General features: G+C 41.6%; 1 protein-coding gene across 1 annotated transcript in view; it reads right to left on the bottom strand.

Annotated features, from left to right (window-relative positions):
• The window catches only part of RGS6 (regulator of G protein signaling 6), a 449,956-nt gene that overhangs the window by 286,945 nt on the left and 147,224 nt on the right, over positions 1 to 15,787 (bottom strand). The window lies entirely within an intron of this gene.

Raw genomic sequence — 15,787 nt, 5'->3', positions numbered from 1 at the left:
TTTCTGGCTTTGTTGTTACCATCCATTATCACCCTGGAAATATCCAGAGGATGCAATTTGTCCTCTGCTGTCTTTCCTCAAGCCCCAAGAGTGTCTGTTTATATTAAAGGGAACTCCTTGGCTTGTGATTGACTGGTGTGTTCCAACCAACCAGTCACAAGCTCAGCAAGCAGCAGCCTGCTGATGCCTACCACTTTGATGACATTTGTAAAACCTGTGACAGGCCGTTGGAATGTTAAGAGACTGGAAAATGGCAGAGGCTAAAAAGTAAGTTAAAAAGCTCCCTTTTCACATGAGTCTCCTTTTTACATGGGGCTATACTGGTCTGGTTCTACAGAAATTATACCTTATTGCTGTGGGTCTAGAGGTGCAACATGGTACCTAGAGATAGTAATGAGCAAAGAGTTCTAAAATTTACTGTCTAAAATACTATGTTTATATGTTAGCAAGCCACCCTAGAGCCTCACACTATAGCAATGATAGTTTGCACTTGTAGATCATCTTTCATCCAAAACCCCAAAATGCTTTAAAAACATTAAGTGTCACAATATACCTGTGAGATAGGTAAAGTGATCCCAATATATTCCTTACCTTCCAATGGAAAGGCGGCACTTCTGAAGTGAAATGTTTAAGTCTTCAGGAGCACTACACAACAGATTAAGGCAGGAATTGAAGAATGCCATACCCAATTCAGAATGCCAAGGGAATTTAGGAAGGCAAAATGGATTTGAGTCAAATAGGACAATGGATTTAACACCTCTAATTTTACAAAAAGGACAAATGGATTGTTAATAACAACAAGAGGGTAAATCCTCAATTGTATGTCTCATTCAGAAGATGGTGCCTCCTGCAGCACAGTGCCCCTAACACTATGATGCGGCATCGGTTCAATATTGAATCAAAGGAACGTATTCCTCCTACTGAATCACCTATGAACTCTTCTTGTAACCCTCTAGGTTTTCCTTTGAATACTGACCCTGTCTGACCCTACTTAGCTTGTGAGATATAACAGAATCACAGCTTGTGGTATGACTCCACTTTAGCATTACTTTAAAGATACATTATAAATGCAAGATTAAGTCAAAAATGGACCATATGCTGTGATACACTTTGATACAAAGAGTATAGAATATTTGCTTTGATTATGTGGCCAAATACACAGTGCAAACAGGCCTGCTGAGTCCAAATTCCGCTTTCTGTAGCAAGAGTTACTGAATTGTTGGATAAGGGAGACCAAAAGTAGTTCTGATACTTAGAAATATGTTTGAGACTCACAATCAATTTTTGATTCTTTAGTTATGAACGGGCTGAGAGTACTGTGGAGATGGCATGCAGTCTTGGGAGAAGTGGTGAAGTGGGAGGGATTGTGAGTTACTATAACTCAACAGTGACCTTTTTAGGATGGTTTAGAATATTTATAAATACTTAGCACTTGCATAATGCTTTTCAGCAGTAACTCTCAGAGCACTCCCAAAGGGAGTCCTCTCCACCCTCCTTGGCCAGAACGATGATGCCTATGAAGCAGGGTGGGATGGTGTAAAGTTGTGGGGAGATCCTTGGGATTCCAATAATATACAAGGGATCCCCTAAAGCAGGGGCGGGCAAACTATGGCCCATGGGCCAGATCCGGCCTGTCAGGGCTTTGTATCTGGCGCATGGGATTGCTAGCCCCATGGTGCAGCGGCGCTAAGGCAGACCCTCTGCCTGCCCTGGCCCCACACCACTCCCGGAAGCAGCTGACACCACGTCCCTGTGGCCCCTGAGGGTGGGGAGGGCAAGGGTTCCATGCTCTGCCCTTGCCTGAAGGCACTGTTCCCGCACAGCTCCCATTGGCAGGGAACAGGGAACCGTGGCCAATGGGAGCTTCGGGGGAGGTATCTGCATGCAAAGGCAGTGCACAAAGCTCTCTGCCCCCCACTCCCCGAGGAGCCACAGGGTCGTTTGTGACGGCTGCTTCCAGGAGCGGCATGGGGCCAGGGCAGGCAGGGAGCCTGTCTTAGCCCCTCTGTGCACTGCTGCCACCCTGGAGCCACTCAAGGTAAGCGGCGACAGGCCGCACCCCTCCTGCACCCCAACCCCTTGCCCTGAGTCCCTTCCTGCACACTGCACTCCCTCCCACACCCCAATCCCCTGCCCCAGCCCCACATTCATGGCCCTGCATGCAAGTTCCCCACCCAGATGTGGCCCTCAGGCCAAAACGTTTGCCCACCCCGGTCCTAGAGGAAAATTGAAGTCCCAGGGCACAGAAAACATGCAAGTGGTCTGCATTCCCTGCTGCAGTGACAGAGATGAGAATTTTGCTTCGTGTGACTGTGTTACAGCAGCATTACACTCTGTCAAAAATGCATCTGGAAAATTTCCCAGATTGTACATTTGATCCTCGGAGAATGAGGCTGACCTGAGAAGTATGACAGCAATAATCCCTCTGTCTCCACTACTAACAACAACAGGGTGATTCCTTAAACCACCACAAGCCGCCTCCCAAAAAAAAGGTCTGGCTGCTGCTAGTTGGCAAATGCAAAATGAATCATTTGTGTGATAAACACCGATAGCTGTTTGTACACAGCTACTGATGCATCTCTACTTGCTAATTTTCAATAGGATTCTGAAGCTTTCAGACTTTGCACAGAGATCATCTACCCACCACTGAAATGCATTCTCTCCTCTGGTGAAATGTGGTAGCCATGCTGTGCACACATTGCAAATATATGATGCAACAATCTGTGTCTATACATGCAAGTACCAATGAATGAACTAATTTTGCCCAATTACAAACGCATCCAAACACCATTGGCCAAATTCTCCACTGCCTTGCACCTTAAATAGTCATTTACACCTGTGAAAGGTGAGTATAAAATGACTACAGAATATGCAAGGCTTTGGAGAAGCTCGCCTTGAATTCTCACATTACTGGGTTTGTGTTTTGCTTCGAAAAGACTGGAAAAAAAGAGTGAAGAGGGCACAGAAATAAAAAATATCCAGCAAAAAGGTAAGGTGATAAATGAGGGAGAGAGAGTGCTGATTTCACAGACTGCTGAAAGATAAGAAGAAAGATGTATTACACAGAGATGGCAGTCTGTGTTCAAATGCAGTTTATCAGTGAACTTCACCTGGCTTCACAGTAGAAAAACATTTTCCTGCTGCCTATAAAAAAAAAATCAATATTTTGTAATTCCCTAATTAACCACTGAAAGCAATCAAGAATTCTAGTCTGAACTGCTTAAACATGCAGGACTAGACTGTGTGTGGCCCCTGTGAGCATGTGCAGGAGGGTATGTGGGTGAATGGATCAGTAAACAGTGAGGGTAATTAACCATTGGAACAATTTATCAAGGGCCATTGTGGATTCTCCATCACTGGCAATTTTTAAATCAAGACTGGATGTTTTTCTAAAAAGCTCTGCTCTAGAAATTATTATGGGGGAAGTTTCATGACATCATACAGGAAGTCAGACTAGATGATCACAGTGTTCCTTCTGCCCTCAGAATCTACAAAAGCTGATTTGAAATTTTTTACAAAAGTTGTATTTCCCTTTTTTAAAGGGACACATGAGGTTTTTTGTTCCCCCAAACACACACCTTCAGGACAGAGGAAATGACAGTGGCTCAGCTGTCAGTACTATAGTCTCTAGAAGAGTAGATCATTGAAGCACACCCTAGAAGGTGAAAAAATAGGCTCCATTTATCTTCATCCCATTGTGGGTTTACAGGGCAGTGTACTGCTGGAGAGGTCAGTGACTTTTGGAGATATCTAAAGTTAATGCATCCAGAGATCTTGGGAAGCTCGTATGTGCTGTAGAGGCAGTTACTAATACCTGTTCTACAGCTGTAGGCTGCACTCCCCAAAGCCAAAACCTGTACCCAAAGCACTGAAGAATTCGGACCTTACACACTATTGTGATAATCTTTGTACAAAATATGCCTTATGGGGTATCATTTAAAAACAAATAATTTGCTTGTCAACAATATAATGGTGACATGTATGTAGCAAGATTATATGTAAAGTTATGAATTCCCCCTGTATGATGTCACTACAACATGTTCAATGTGTGACCAAAACAATGAGAGCTCATTTACATAGAAATCAGCTGGGCTATGGGAAGACCACAGGAAGGGAAGAACAGCGTGAGGTCATCCTGCCTTTTGAAACAAGGTAAATGAACGCTGAGAGAGATGCTTTCCAAAGATTCACTACACTATAAAGGGAGGGGCCGAGAACCCCTAAGTTATCCATCACTAGACAGATACAAGCTATGAAAATGGGTCCTTCAACCAAGGAGGGTTTGAAGTCTCTGGGTAGTGAATATAGGTAAGAAAATATACCTTGAACAAAACCTGTATTTTGCTAGGTTAAGTTTTAGACTTTCAGATGCGTGTTTTTGCTTTTTATTTGCTTGTAACTCTTTCTAACTTACTCCCTTTTCTTTGCATCATTTAACCTATGTCCTATTGTTAATACATTTGTTTTATTTTTACTATAAACCAATTAAGGTATATCTACCCCACTTAAGTTAAAAAGCTGATGTGCCTTTGCCTCCTATGAGAAAGAATCAGACCTTATCACATCTCTGAGCTGTTCAGGAGGGGGCTGGATATTGCAGATTGTCACCTTGCTGGTTGTAACCCAGGCTGTGGCTGTCTCTGCTCTGCACCTGGTGTGTTAGTAGAGAAAGGGTTCCCTACACTCTGCTCTCACCAGGGCAGGATCCAGACCCCGTTGTCCTACGCACTGTATAAACACAGAGCTAGTCAGTCCCTGTCCTGAAGAGTTTATAGTTAAAAGAGAACATACCCAGGCAACACACACAAACTAGTCAGTGTGACAACAGGCACAGCTCTTGTTCCGGTTTCTTCTTAAACCCTTGATTCTTTCTTTCTTCTTCTTTAGTTTTGTTATATCTTATGCTTGCCTTACTTAGTAACAGGCAAGGAATCAAAAACAATTAGACAAGGAAGAATTTGGAAGTGGTAAGCATTATTTTGAACAAGCTATGAAAGTGATTCCTGCATCACTCATCCTGGTTGTGACAGGGCTCACTCACCACTGTGGCGCCTCCTGCTGGCTGTCTTTGGAATTAGCTATGCATGTTAGTGCGCCTTCTTCGGGTGGTGCCTCACCACCGTCACTCCTGCTCTAGGACCCATGTCCCTCCAAGGACTACAGTGTCCTCTTCAGCGACACAGCCCTCCAGCTGTGCCTCACACTGTGCTCCCCCTTCCAGGGGACCTGCAATCCGCTGTTCAACCACTTCCCTTAGTGGCTACTGCAGCAAATTGTCTAGCCACTTCCTCATGGCCCCAGGGCCTCAGCCTGCAAACCCCAGCAGCCAGCCAGGAGCTGTCTCTCGCTCCCCCAGTCTCTGCTATCCACACTGTTCTGTCCAGGGTGCTGACAGTTCTCTGAGCTCTCCAGAGACACAGTCCGTCCTTCCTCCATGGGCTCCCAGCAGAGAACTGTCCTCCTCTGCCCTGCAGCTCCCTTTTTAAATAGGTCTGATTGGCTGCTCCCTTCAGCCCTTCTCTGTTTGGCTACCTCCTGCACAGCCTCCCTAGGGCTCTATTAACCTCTTAGCACCCCATCACACTAGTTTATATGAACAAAGCTGATCGTTTGAGCATCTTTTCTCCTTATACCCAGATCAAATTTTGTAAACATGATGCTCAGGTAGATAGATGCTCCTCAAACTTTGAAACACTCGCACCAAACAAAGTGTGCCAGATTAAGCCAGAAAGAAAGTGCACAGCACTGAAGGCAGTATTGTTCATGTTCTACTTGGTCATGCATCAGAAAAGGTATTTAAAGTATAATGAGACTTCATGCATTTGGGAAATGAAATGCATTACATTTTTCAGACTTATAACAGCTTTGTAACAGAGACGCAATAAAAATGTATTGCATTCCCTGGCCAGTGAACCTTTGCTCTCAGTAATTAAAACAACTCCTATTATAAAATAAATATGAACTCATCTACTTTTCAGTCTGCTTCCTCTACTACTTCAAAATCAGTTGGTTTTATTTAACACATACGGTTATGTTCAGAAAACCTCTTTCAGGACCAACCTTCCCAGCCTGACTGCACATACAAACTAAAATCCTTAGTTTGTAAGAACACAGTCATTCCTCAAATGGCCACCAGTCCCTGAATATACAGGGTCAGATCCCCTGAAGTCTGTGGAAAGAGGCATGAATAACATCTCCCTGTCACAGCATGGCCTACTGAGGGATTCTTCCAAGCGAGGGTAAGCAATTGTACCACCACTGCCCTTCCCTTTGAGTTTTCCATGAAGAGTAAGTTTAATTTCTGTTGGGGGCTCCTGCTGGGGGATGCATTTCAGGGGTTGCATCAGTACATAACAGGGTAGCACAAGTTAAGCTCTCTCCAAAATCAGAACCTCCGACTTTTGGGACATTCACACCCTTTGCCACAGTGGACCTTCTCCCTCCTTCTGCCAGTTAGTAAAATATGAAAGCCGCTATTTTAAATGGCTACTCCCTGTACACAAATATTCTATAAGAAATTTCCTTTTCTTTCTCACTAATATCACCATCAGCTACCCCCTTTGTTTGCTCTTTGCACTTAGTTTGGATAATGAAACAGATCGGTTTCATTTTCTGATTTTCATACATTAGCACATAAGAACATTAAAATGGCCATACTGAGTTAGCACAATGGTCCATCTAGCTCAGTATCCTGTCTTCCGACAGCGGCCAATGCCAGATGCTTCAGATGGAATGAACAGAACTGGGCAATGTATTGAGTAATCCATGCCGTCATCCAGTTCCAGCATCTGTCAGTCAGAGGCTTATGGACACCCAGAGCACAGGGTCACATCCGTGACCATATTGGCTAATAGCCATTGATGGACCTATCCTTTAAGAAATTATCTAATTCATTTTTTAACCCAGGTATACTTCTGGCCTTCATAACATCCCCTGGCAATGATCTCCACAGGCTGACTGTGCATTGTGTGAAGTAGTACTTCCTTTTGTTTGTTTTAAACCTTCTGCCCATGAATTTAATTGGGTGACCACTGGTTCTTGCTTTACATGAAGAGGTTAAAAACACTTGCTTGTTCACTTTCTCCACAGCATTTGTGATGTTATAAACCTCTATCATATCCCCCACACCCTTAGTGTCTCTTTTCCAAGCTGAACAATCCTAGTCTTTTTAATCTCTCCTCATAGGGAAGCTGTTCCATACCCTTAACCATTTCTGTTGCTTTTCTCTGTACCTTTCCCATTTCAAATACATCTTTTCTGAGATGGGATGATGAGAACTCCAGGCAATAAAACTCCAGTAAATATTATGATATTTACTGACCTATTATCTATCTCTTTCCTAATGCTTCCTAACATTGTTATTTTTTTTTATTGACACTGTACATTGAGTGGATGTTTTCAGAGAAATATCCACAATGATGCCAAGATCCCTTCCTTGAGTGGTAACAGCTAATTTAGACCCCATCATTTTATATGTATAGTTGGGATTATGTTTTCCAATGTGCATAACTTTGCATTTATCCACGCTGAATTTCATCTGCCATTTTGTTGCCCAGTTACCCAGTTTTTGAGAGATCTCTTTGTAAGTTCAAAGCAGACTGCAAAGAGTTAACTATCTTGAGTAGTTTTGTGACAACTGCAAACTTTGCCATCTCACTATTCACCCTTTTTTCCATAACATTTATGAATATGTTGAACAGTGCTGATCTGAGCACAGATTCCCCAGTGTGAAAACTGGCCATTTATTCTTATCCTCTTATCCCATGTCTGGTTACTTTTCTTAAGAGCCTTTGATGAGGGACTTTGTCAAAGGCTTTGTGAAAGTCCATGTACACTATATCTCCTGGATCACCCTTGTCCACATGTCTGTAAACCCACTCAAAGAATTCTAATAGATTGGTGAGGTATGATTTCCTTTTCAGAAGTCATGTTGACTCTATCCCAACAAATCATGTTCATCTATGTATCTGATAATTCTGTTCTTTATTATAGTTATAACAAATTTTCTGGTACTGTAGTTCGGCTTAGCAGCCTGTAATTGCCAGGATTACTTCTGGAACTTTTCAAAAATTGGCCTTATGTTAGATATCTTCCAGTCATTAGGTTCAGAGGCTGATTTAAGTGATAGGTTACATACCAGACAGTTAGAGGTTCTGCAATTTCATATTTGAGTTTGTTCAGATATGCGTGAATACCATCTGGTCCTAGTGACTTATTACTGTTAAATTTATCAATTTCTTCCATAACCTCTTCTAACACCACCTCAATTTGGCACAGTTCCTCAGATTTGTCATCTACAAAGAATGGCTCAGGTGTGGGAATCTCCCTCACACCCTCTGCAGTGAAGACTGATGCAAATAATTCATTTAGCTTCTCCCATAACATCCTTGTCTTTCTGGAGTACTCCTCTGGCACCTCAATTGCCCAGTGGCCCCACTGATTGTTTGGCAAACTTCCTGCATCTGATGTACTTATAAAATGTTTTTGCGTCTTTTACTAGTTGTTCTTCAAATTCTTTTTTGGCCTGCCTAATTCCATGTTTACACTTGATTTGCCAGAGTTTATGCTTCTTTCTATTTTCCTCAGTAGGACTTGACTTCCAATTTTTAAAGGATGCCCTTTTGCCTCTAAATTCCCTTTTACTCTATAGTTTAGTCATGGTGACTTCTTTTGCTCCTCTTACTATTTTTTTATGTGGGATATACATATAGTTTGAGCCTCTATTATCGTGTTTTTTAAAAGTTTCCATGCTGCTTGCAGGTATTTCGCTCGTGACTATTCATTTTAATTTCCATTTAATTAGCTTCCTCATTTTTGTGTAGTTCCCCTTCTTGAAATTAAACGTTACTGTGGTGGGCATCTTTGGTATTCTCTCCAAACCATAAGGATGTTAAATTTAATTACATTATGGTCGCTGTTACCAAGCGGTTCAACTATATTCACCTCTTGGACTAGATCCTGTGTGCCACTTAGGACTAAATCTAGTATTGCCTCTCACCTTGTGGGTTCCAGGACTAACCGCTTCAAGACGCAATCAGTAAAGGTGTCTAGAAATTTTATCTCTGCATCCTGTCCTGAGGTGACATGTTCCTAGTCAATATGGTGATAGCTGAAATCCCTCTTAGTATTTATTAATTAATTAATAATAATTTATTATTATTATTGACTTTTCTGTTTTTGTAGCCTCCCTAATCTTCCTGAGCATTTCATAATCACCACCACCTTCTTGGTCCGGTGGTCAGTAGTATATCCATACTGCTATACTCTTATTATTGAAGCTTGGGATTTCTATCCATAGAGATTCTATGGTACAATTTGATTCATTTAAGATTTTTACTATACTTGACTCCATGCTTTCTTCACATGTTGTGCCACTCCCTCACCCAGCACAACCTACTCTGTCATTCCTATATACTTTGTACGCTGGTATTACTGTGTCCCATTGATTATCATCATTTTCCCAAATTTCTGTGATGACTATTATATGAGCACCCTCATTTAATACTCTCCTCTTTTCTAGAATATAGAGAAATTCCGTTAATACATTTTCTCATAAGGAATGCATCTGTCTGAAATGTGTGCTTTTCCTCAACTTTCCCCCCAGCCTTTAGTTTAAAAACTTCTACGACCTTTTTAATTTTACATGCCAGCAATCTGGTTCTATATTGGTTTAGGTTGAGCCCATCCTTTCTAAATAGGCTCCTCTTTTCCTAAAAAGTTCCCCAGTTCCTAATAAACCTAAAACTGTCCTCCCTACACCATTGTCCAATCCACACATTGAGACCCTGCAGTTCTGCCTGTCTAACTGGCCTGCACATGGAACTGGAAGAATTTCAAAAAATGCTACCATGGAGGTCCTAGACTTTCATCTCTTACCTAGCAGCCTAAATTTGGCCTCCAGGACCTCTCACAGCACAGCACAACACAATACTGTGGTGTGCAAGTTACCCACAGTGCAGGAAAATGTTTAACTATGTGCTCTCTAGTTTAAAATGATAAGTGAAAACAGTTAAATTATCAAAAATACTTCTATTTACAATCTGGAACCTGCAGCCCTACTCACCTGAATAGTCATACTTTAAGTCAATGGTAGTTAGTACCTTGAACAACAACTACAGGCTTAACCCCCAGGTCATTTTTTTAAAAATTATTCTAAACACAGACACAGACCTAAACTTGAGGCTTAAACTATTTCAAATATTAATATATACTTTCCACTATTAAACCAATCAACTGGTTTATGATCATCAATACAGCTGTATTTTGTCAGTAGACAGACCTAAAGAGTGCACAGTGGAGGGTATAAAATAAAAGTATTGGGGAACCACTGACACCACCTCCTTATAGATGTTCTTTCCTATTGAGATCCTAAATTGCAGTCTTTTGCTGCAGTTCTGTTCATTTTACTTCTGTATGTAGCACAACAGACCAAAATGGACTAGACTTCTGATATTCGAAGTACCCTGTGCCAACTCTTGAGAGACTTGGATCCTTTCCCACTACTGCTAACACATTCCAAACAGAGAGGTGTGTCACTAGAGCAATGGAAGAGTCAAAATGAGAAGTGACACCCCACAAGGAAACAGGGGCAGCTGATAAGTGAAAAGGAAAATGACACTGGAGGGAATAGGCGTAGGGGAAAGGATATGCACTAAGGAAAGGAAAACATTGTTCTCAACTGGACAAGGCTCAAAAGAAGCACAAGGATATGAAATGAAGGCATACAAAAAATTAAAATGCAGAAATCTTAAGACAATATGGGATCATTTCTTTCGCATAAATAATTTCTATACCCTCTGTCACAGATTCATCAGGTTTGGTCTATTCCCCAGCCTGTAACCAATGACTTGAGTGTGACCTCTTTAGTGTGCTGAACCCAAGATCCACACAGTTCCACATGGATAACCTAGGCCTCCACCACTCTGAAATTGGACCTTTGGGTGCCAGCAATCCCTGTGTCTTCCTGCAGCAAGTCCAGCCAAGCCAGACTCCTGTGGGAGGCTTTACTCCTTCAGCTTGCAATGCTCTATGTATCTGCAGTGACATCAGGCAGCCTCTTCAATACAAGATAACAATTTATCAATCAACCAGCATACAGAATCAAAGTCTTTGAGTTAGCGCAAGAGAGGCAAGCTTAGGATATGGTTCGTGTTGGTGGAAGCCAGGGTGCTGGCATGTCCTGCTCCACTGAGCCCATCCTCGCTTGTCCTGTCTCCTTTGTTTCCCAGTTTCAGGAGCCCTGTGTGTCTATGTAGCTTGCTCTTCTGAACAGAGACATGTAACACGTCTTCTCTGTTCTCCAGACACAGCCTTGCTGTGTTCAGCTGCCTCTGCAGCTAGGTCTTAATTTTTGGTCATTGAGGCTCCTATTGTCTCTGTAGGGTTTTTCCTTCAAATGTATTGATTCTAGCCCAGACAGTCCTAGCCACTGTATGTCTTAAATACCTTGGTCTTGCTCCCTACTGGGAGAAAATAATTCATTTTCTCCCCTGGACATGGGACATCAGGCTACATAATGGGTACAAAGCCATACAGAGAGCTCATAAAAATATTACAGAAAACTCCCATATTTGTTACACCCTGACTTTCATTGTTCAACATTTCTGAAATACAATACTTATAAATATAGAAGAAAGAAAGTGTCAGGTCTGTGTGGAGTAAGGGAAGAGTTATAATGGCATGATCAGGAACAGCTTAAAGTTATGGGCAAGAGGCAAAGACATGGGCAAGAGGCAAAGGACGCTAACATCTCACACTATAATAGTGTCAGGTCTGTGTGGAGTAAGGGAAGAGTTATAATGGCATGATCAGGAACAGCTTAAAGTTATGGGCAAGAGGCAAAGACATGGGCAAGAGGCAAAGGACGCTAACATCTCACACTATACCCCTCCACAGATTAGTAGGGCTTTGTGTGTGAGGAGAGTGGGAAGGAGCTAATGTTTTGAAATCCTGTGTACTGTTTCCTTCAAAAAGCGACAGGAAGCCAAGCAGCAGTAAGGATGGGGAAATTGTAGGTATAGACTTCACAGTGAGGCATAGAAAGAGTAGCTTTAGTGACAAACCTGTTGGCCTTATTCTAACAAAGTTCCTTGTCTATGCTAGAAGAAAGCATCTTCTGTGATTCTTTATCACTGCTGCATGACTAATGTCTGAGTGTTGTTAAAGAGAGCCACAGAAAATGTGCTGTATCATCTTTTTGTGAGTCTTCTTTATATTCATCCTGCAATATGCTGCTCTCCTTGGGAAGCTGTGTTTCTATAAATGGCTGTAGCTTGCCACAAGTGTACTTCATGCAGTCTGAGCAGCATGGAGGATTCATACAGTCTGTACAATGCAATACTTGTATATTTCCACAGAGAACCATCCCACCCCCCACCCCCCGATTGCACATCCATTATCCTCATTGTTTACTTTCATATCTTCTCCTTGCCTGATTTTTTAGGCACAGTGAAGTGGGTAACTAAAATAAGTAATTCACCAACTAGAACTAAGCTCTTCTCCATATGATCCCATTTTTCCGCTCTAGTGTGTGATATTACATAATGTTGACATTAATGCACCAGAGCTCTGTTCCTCTTCCTTTCCATCTGAGATTCTTGCTATTCTTTTGAGGGTCCAGTGTTTTCTAATTCACAGTCTACCTTGGCATTAGGAAACCTATCAATGGCCCCTTTTCAAACCTACACTACTCCTGGTTCATATCATTTCTCTAGTTTTGACACCTAAAATCTGGAACTCTCTCTTTAAGGCAACAAAGACCTGTTTCAGAAAGGCTGAAAGAAAGGACGAGATGTAATGTTGTTTCTCCCTCTCTCTCTGCTTTAGCTGAGTTGATTAAAAAGTTGATTCACATCCCTGAAGTGAAGCTTGCAAACTTTCCAGTTTCAAAATTTAAGTGAATTTAGTGTGAGGTTGACACTGGAGACAGAGGTCTGGTCTACATTACAGACCTATATTATAACTATGTTACTCAGGGATGTGAAGAATCCACACCCCTGAGCGACATTCTTATATTGAAATAATGCTGTCTACATGGGGGGTTATGTTGGCGGGAGAGCTTCTCCCACCAGCATAACTACCGCCTCTCGGGGAGGTGGACTAACTATGCTGACAGGAGAGCTCTCTCTTGTCTGCTTAGATCATTAAGTGTAGACTTGCCCTGATGCTCTATTCCAGACAATGGTTACAGAAAAGACAGTGGGAATACAAGCTTCCTAACTCCTCTGGACTACCCAGCACACTGTTGTATGTTGTTTATCCTTAATACGTTTGCAGCTCTGTGTTAACTGAAAGATGAACCATGCAGAATTGTGCAAAAACAGCAGAGGGACTTGGAGAGAGGAAGGGTGTTCTCCCTGCCATGGGATAAACAGTATCTTCCTGGCTGGAAAGCTGAAAGGCACAGCAAGAAGCCAGGCTCAGAGGGGAGCATGGTTAGCAATTCCCCGAAGCTATTGTTTGAAGCCTGGCAAATTTTTATGTTTCTTACCTTGAGGTCAATGGTAGCTATACCTTTATTTAAGAACCTTAGAGAAATAGCCTCTACCTGCGTTCTTCCAGAATAAATTACCCATGAAGGCTTTAACTGCAAGACCCTGCCCACACTATAAAAATAAACATGTTTAAAAAATGGCTATGTACCAACCATGTTGTGATGTTATAACATTTTTGCTTACCTGTGCGGACAGAATAAACTAAGTCATAACATTTATGAACCACATATTAACCCTGGTGGGTACCTCCATTAAAAAAAACTGTTCCTTACCATAATTATTCCTTTTTCGTCCACACAGATATGAAAAAAATCAAGTTCAGAGCTGAGCTACATGTTCAGATATTGATATTTATGAGTGCAGCTAGGGCTTTAAGGTAGCATCTTTTTGTTCTGTATTTCTGCAGCACCCCGCCCAATGGGGTCCTATTTGACGACTGGGGATTCTACATGTTACTGCAGTACATGTAATAATAAATAATAAAATAATAATATACTACAGGTTAGTCTCTAAGGTGCCATGAGGACTCCTTGCTCTTTCTAATAACATACTAGGCATTTTTGTAAAGAAGTTCCCTCAGTCGCAACTCAGTAGAAGCAATACTGGTATCGCTAATATAGCAAAGGCTCCAGGCTCTCCCTGGTGTTTTAACCACTACAACAGCAAGTCTACACAACACAGTGATAAGAATGCCAGGTCCCAGCAATGCCTTGTCTACCCTGGGGCTCACTGTATTGCTGCCTCTCTCTGATGGAGATCCACCTGTGCTATCAGTTACGGGAAACTTGTCAAAAAGAGGCCTACTATAGATATGGCTTATAAGTGTTATTTTAACTATAGTAGTAACCCAATTCTGATTTTCTGTGTTTCTCTTTTCTCTAGCAGTATTCATACAGGGTTCAGAGTAACAGCCGTGTTAGTCTGTATTCGCAAAAAGAAAAGGAGGACTTGTGGCACCTTAGAGACTAACCAATTTATTTGAGCATAAGCTTTCGTGAGCTACAGCTCACTTCATCGGATGCATACTGTGGAAAGTGTAGAAGATCTTTTCATATACACACAAAGCATGAAAAAATACCTCCTCCCACCCCACTCTCCTGCTGGTAATAGCTTATCTAAAGTGATCACTCTCTTTACAATGTGCATGATAATCAAGTTGGGCCATTTCCAGCACAAATCCAGGGTTTAACAAGAACGTCTGAGGAGCAGGGGGGAGAGGGGGGTAGGAAAAAACAAGGGGAAATAGGTTACCTTGCATAATGACTTAGCCATTCCCAGTCTCTATTCAAGCCTAAGTTAATTGTATCCAATTTGCAAATGAATTCCAATTCAACAGTTTCTCGCTGGAGTATGGATTTGAAGTTTTTTTGTTGTAATATAGCAACTTTCATGTCTGTAATCGCGTGACCAGAGAGATTGAAGTGTTCTCTGACTGGTTTATGAATGTTATAATTCTTGACATCTGATTTTTGTCCATTTATTCTTACACAGCGTATCTCTTGAAAGCAATTAAAACTGGACAGCACCCCAAATTCCACTCACCCATGAGCCATGCTGAATATTTTTTCTTTTAAAAAAATTAAACTTTGAATTAAGTTTTCTCATCAAAGCACCAGTCCTGATGCTAATGTCAGGAAAGCGTGGGAAGTAATTACTCCCACAATCGGCTTCTCATATGCTTGTGTCTGTTCTAGGGCATCTAGTCTCTCTCCTCCACTTCATTAAATCCCCCTGGTGCCTCAAGAAAAACGTGTCCCCCTGTTCTCCTTACTGCAGATTAAAGACTTCAGTGCCACCACAGGTCAAATATTTGGAAGTACTCATTCCCTGCCTGACCACCACTTTATATTATCCATATATATATGTTGATAATCTGGGGCAGGGAGCTGACACTGGGAAGATTCCACATAGCATAGTTCTATGGTCAGAATAATTAGCATGTTAGACAAAATAAATAAGTAAATACATTTCCTTAAGAAGTCTTTTTAAAAATTGCATCTACCTGACAGGCAATGAAACTCTTTTTGCATTCCCTAGAACAAGAAGGAGGGAAACTGTAGGGTTGGGTCAAGAGAATCTTCACTTCTCCACTACCAATGTATAACACCAATCAGCAGGAATTTGGCCATAACTCCATTTTTAAATGTTATGGTATATGGGACACACATTTAATAAGATTTAAAACTTGTTTGAAAGTAACAATTTTATCAACTCTTCAGGGAAGACAGTAACAGATCAATTAACAACTCACACACTTTAATAACATGTTACGTTAGCTTTAAATGTCTTACCAC

The sequence above is a fragment of the Eretmochelys imbricata genome, chromosome 6, assembly GCF_965152235.1.
Source record: "Eretmochelys imbricata isolate rEreImb1 chromosome 6, rEreImb1.hap1, whole genome shotgun sequence".
NCBI classification, from domain to species: domain Eukaryota; kingdom Metazoa; phylum Chordata; order Testudines; family Cheloniidae; genus Eretmochelys; species Eretmochelys imbricata.
Note: the sequence above shows the minus strand (reverse complement) of the source record. Positions and strands in the feature narration are given on the sequence as shown.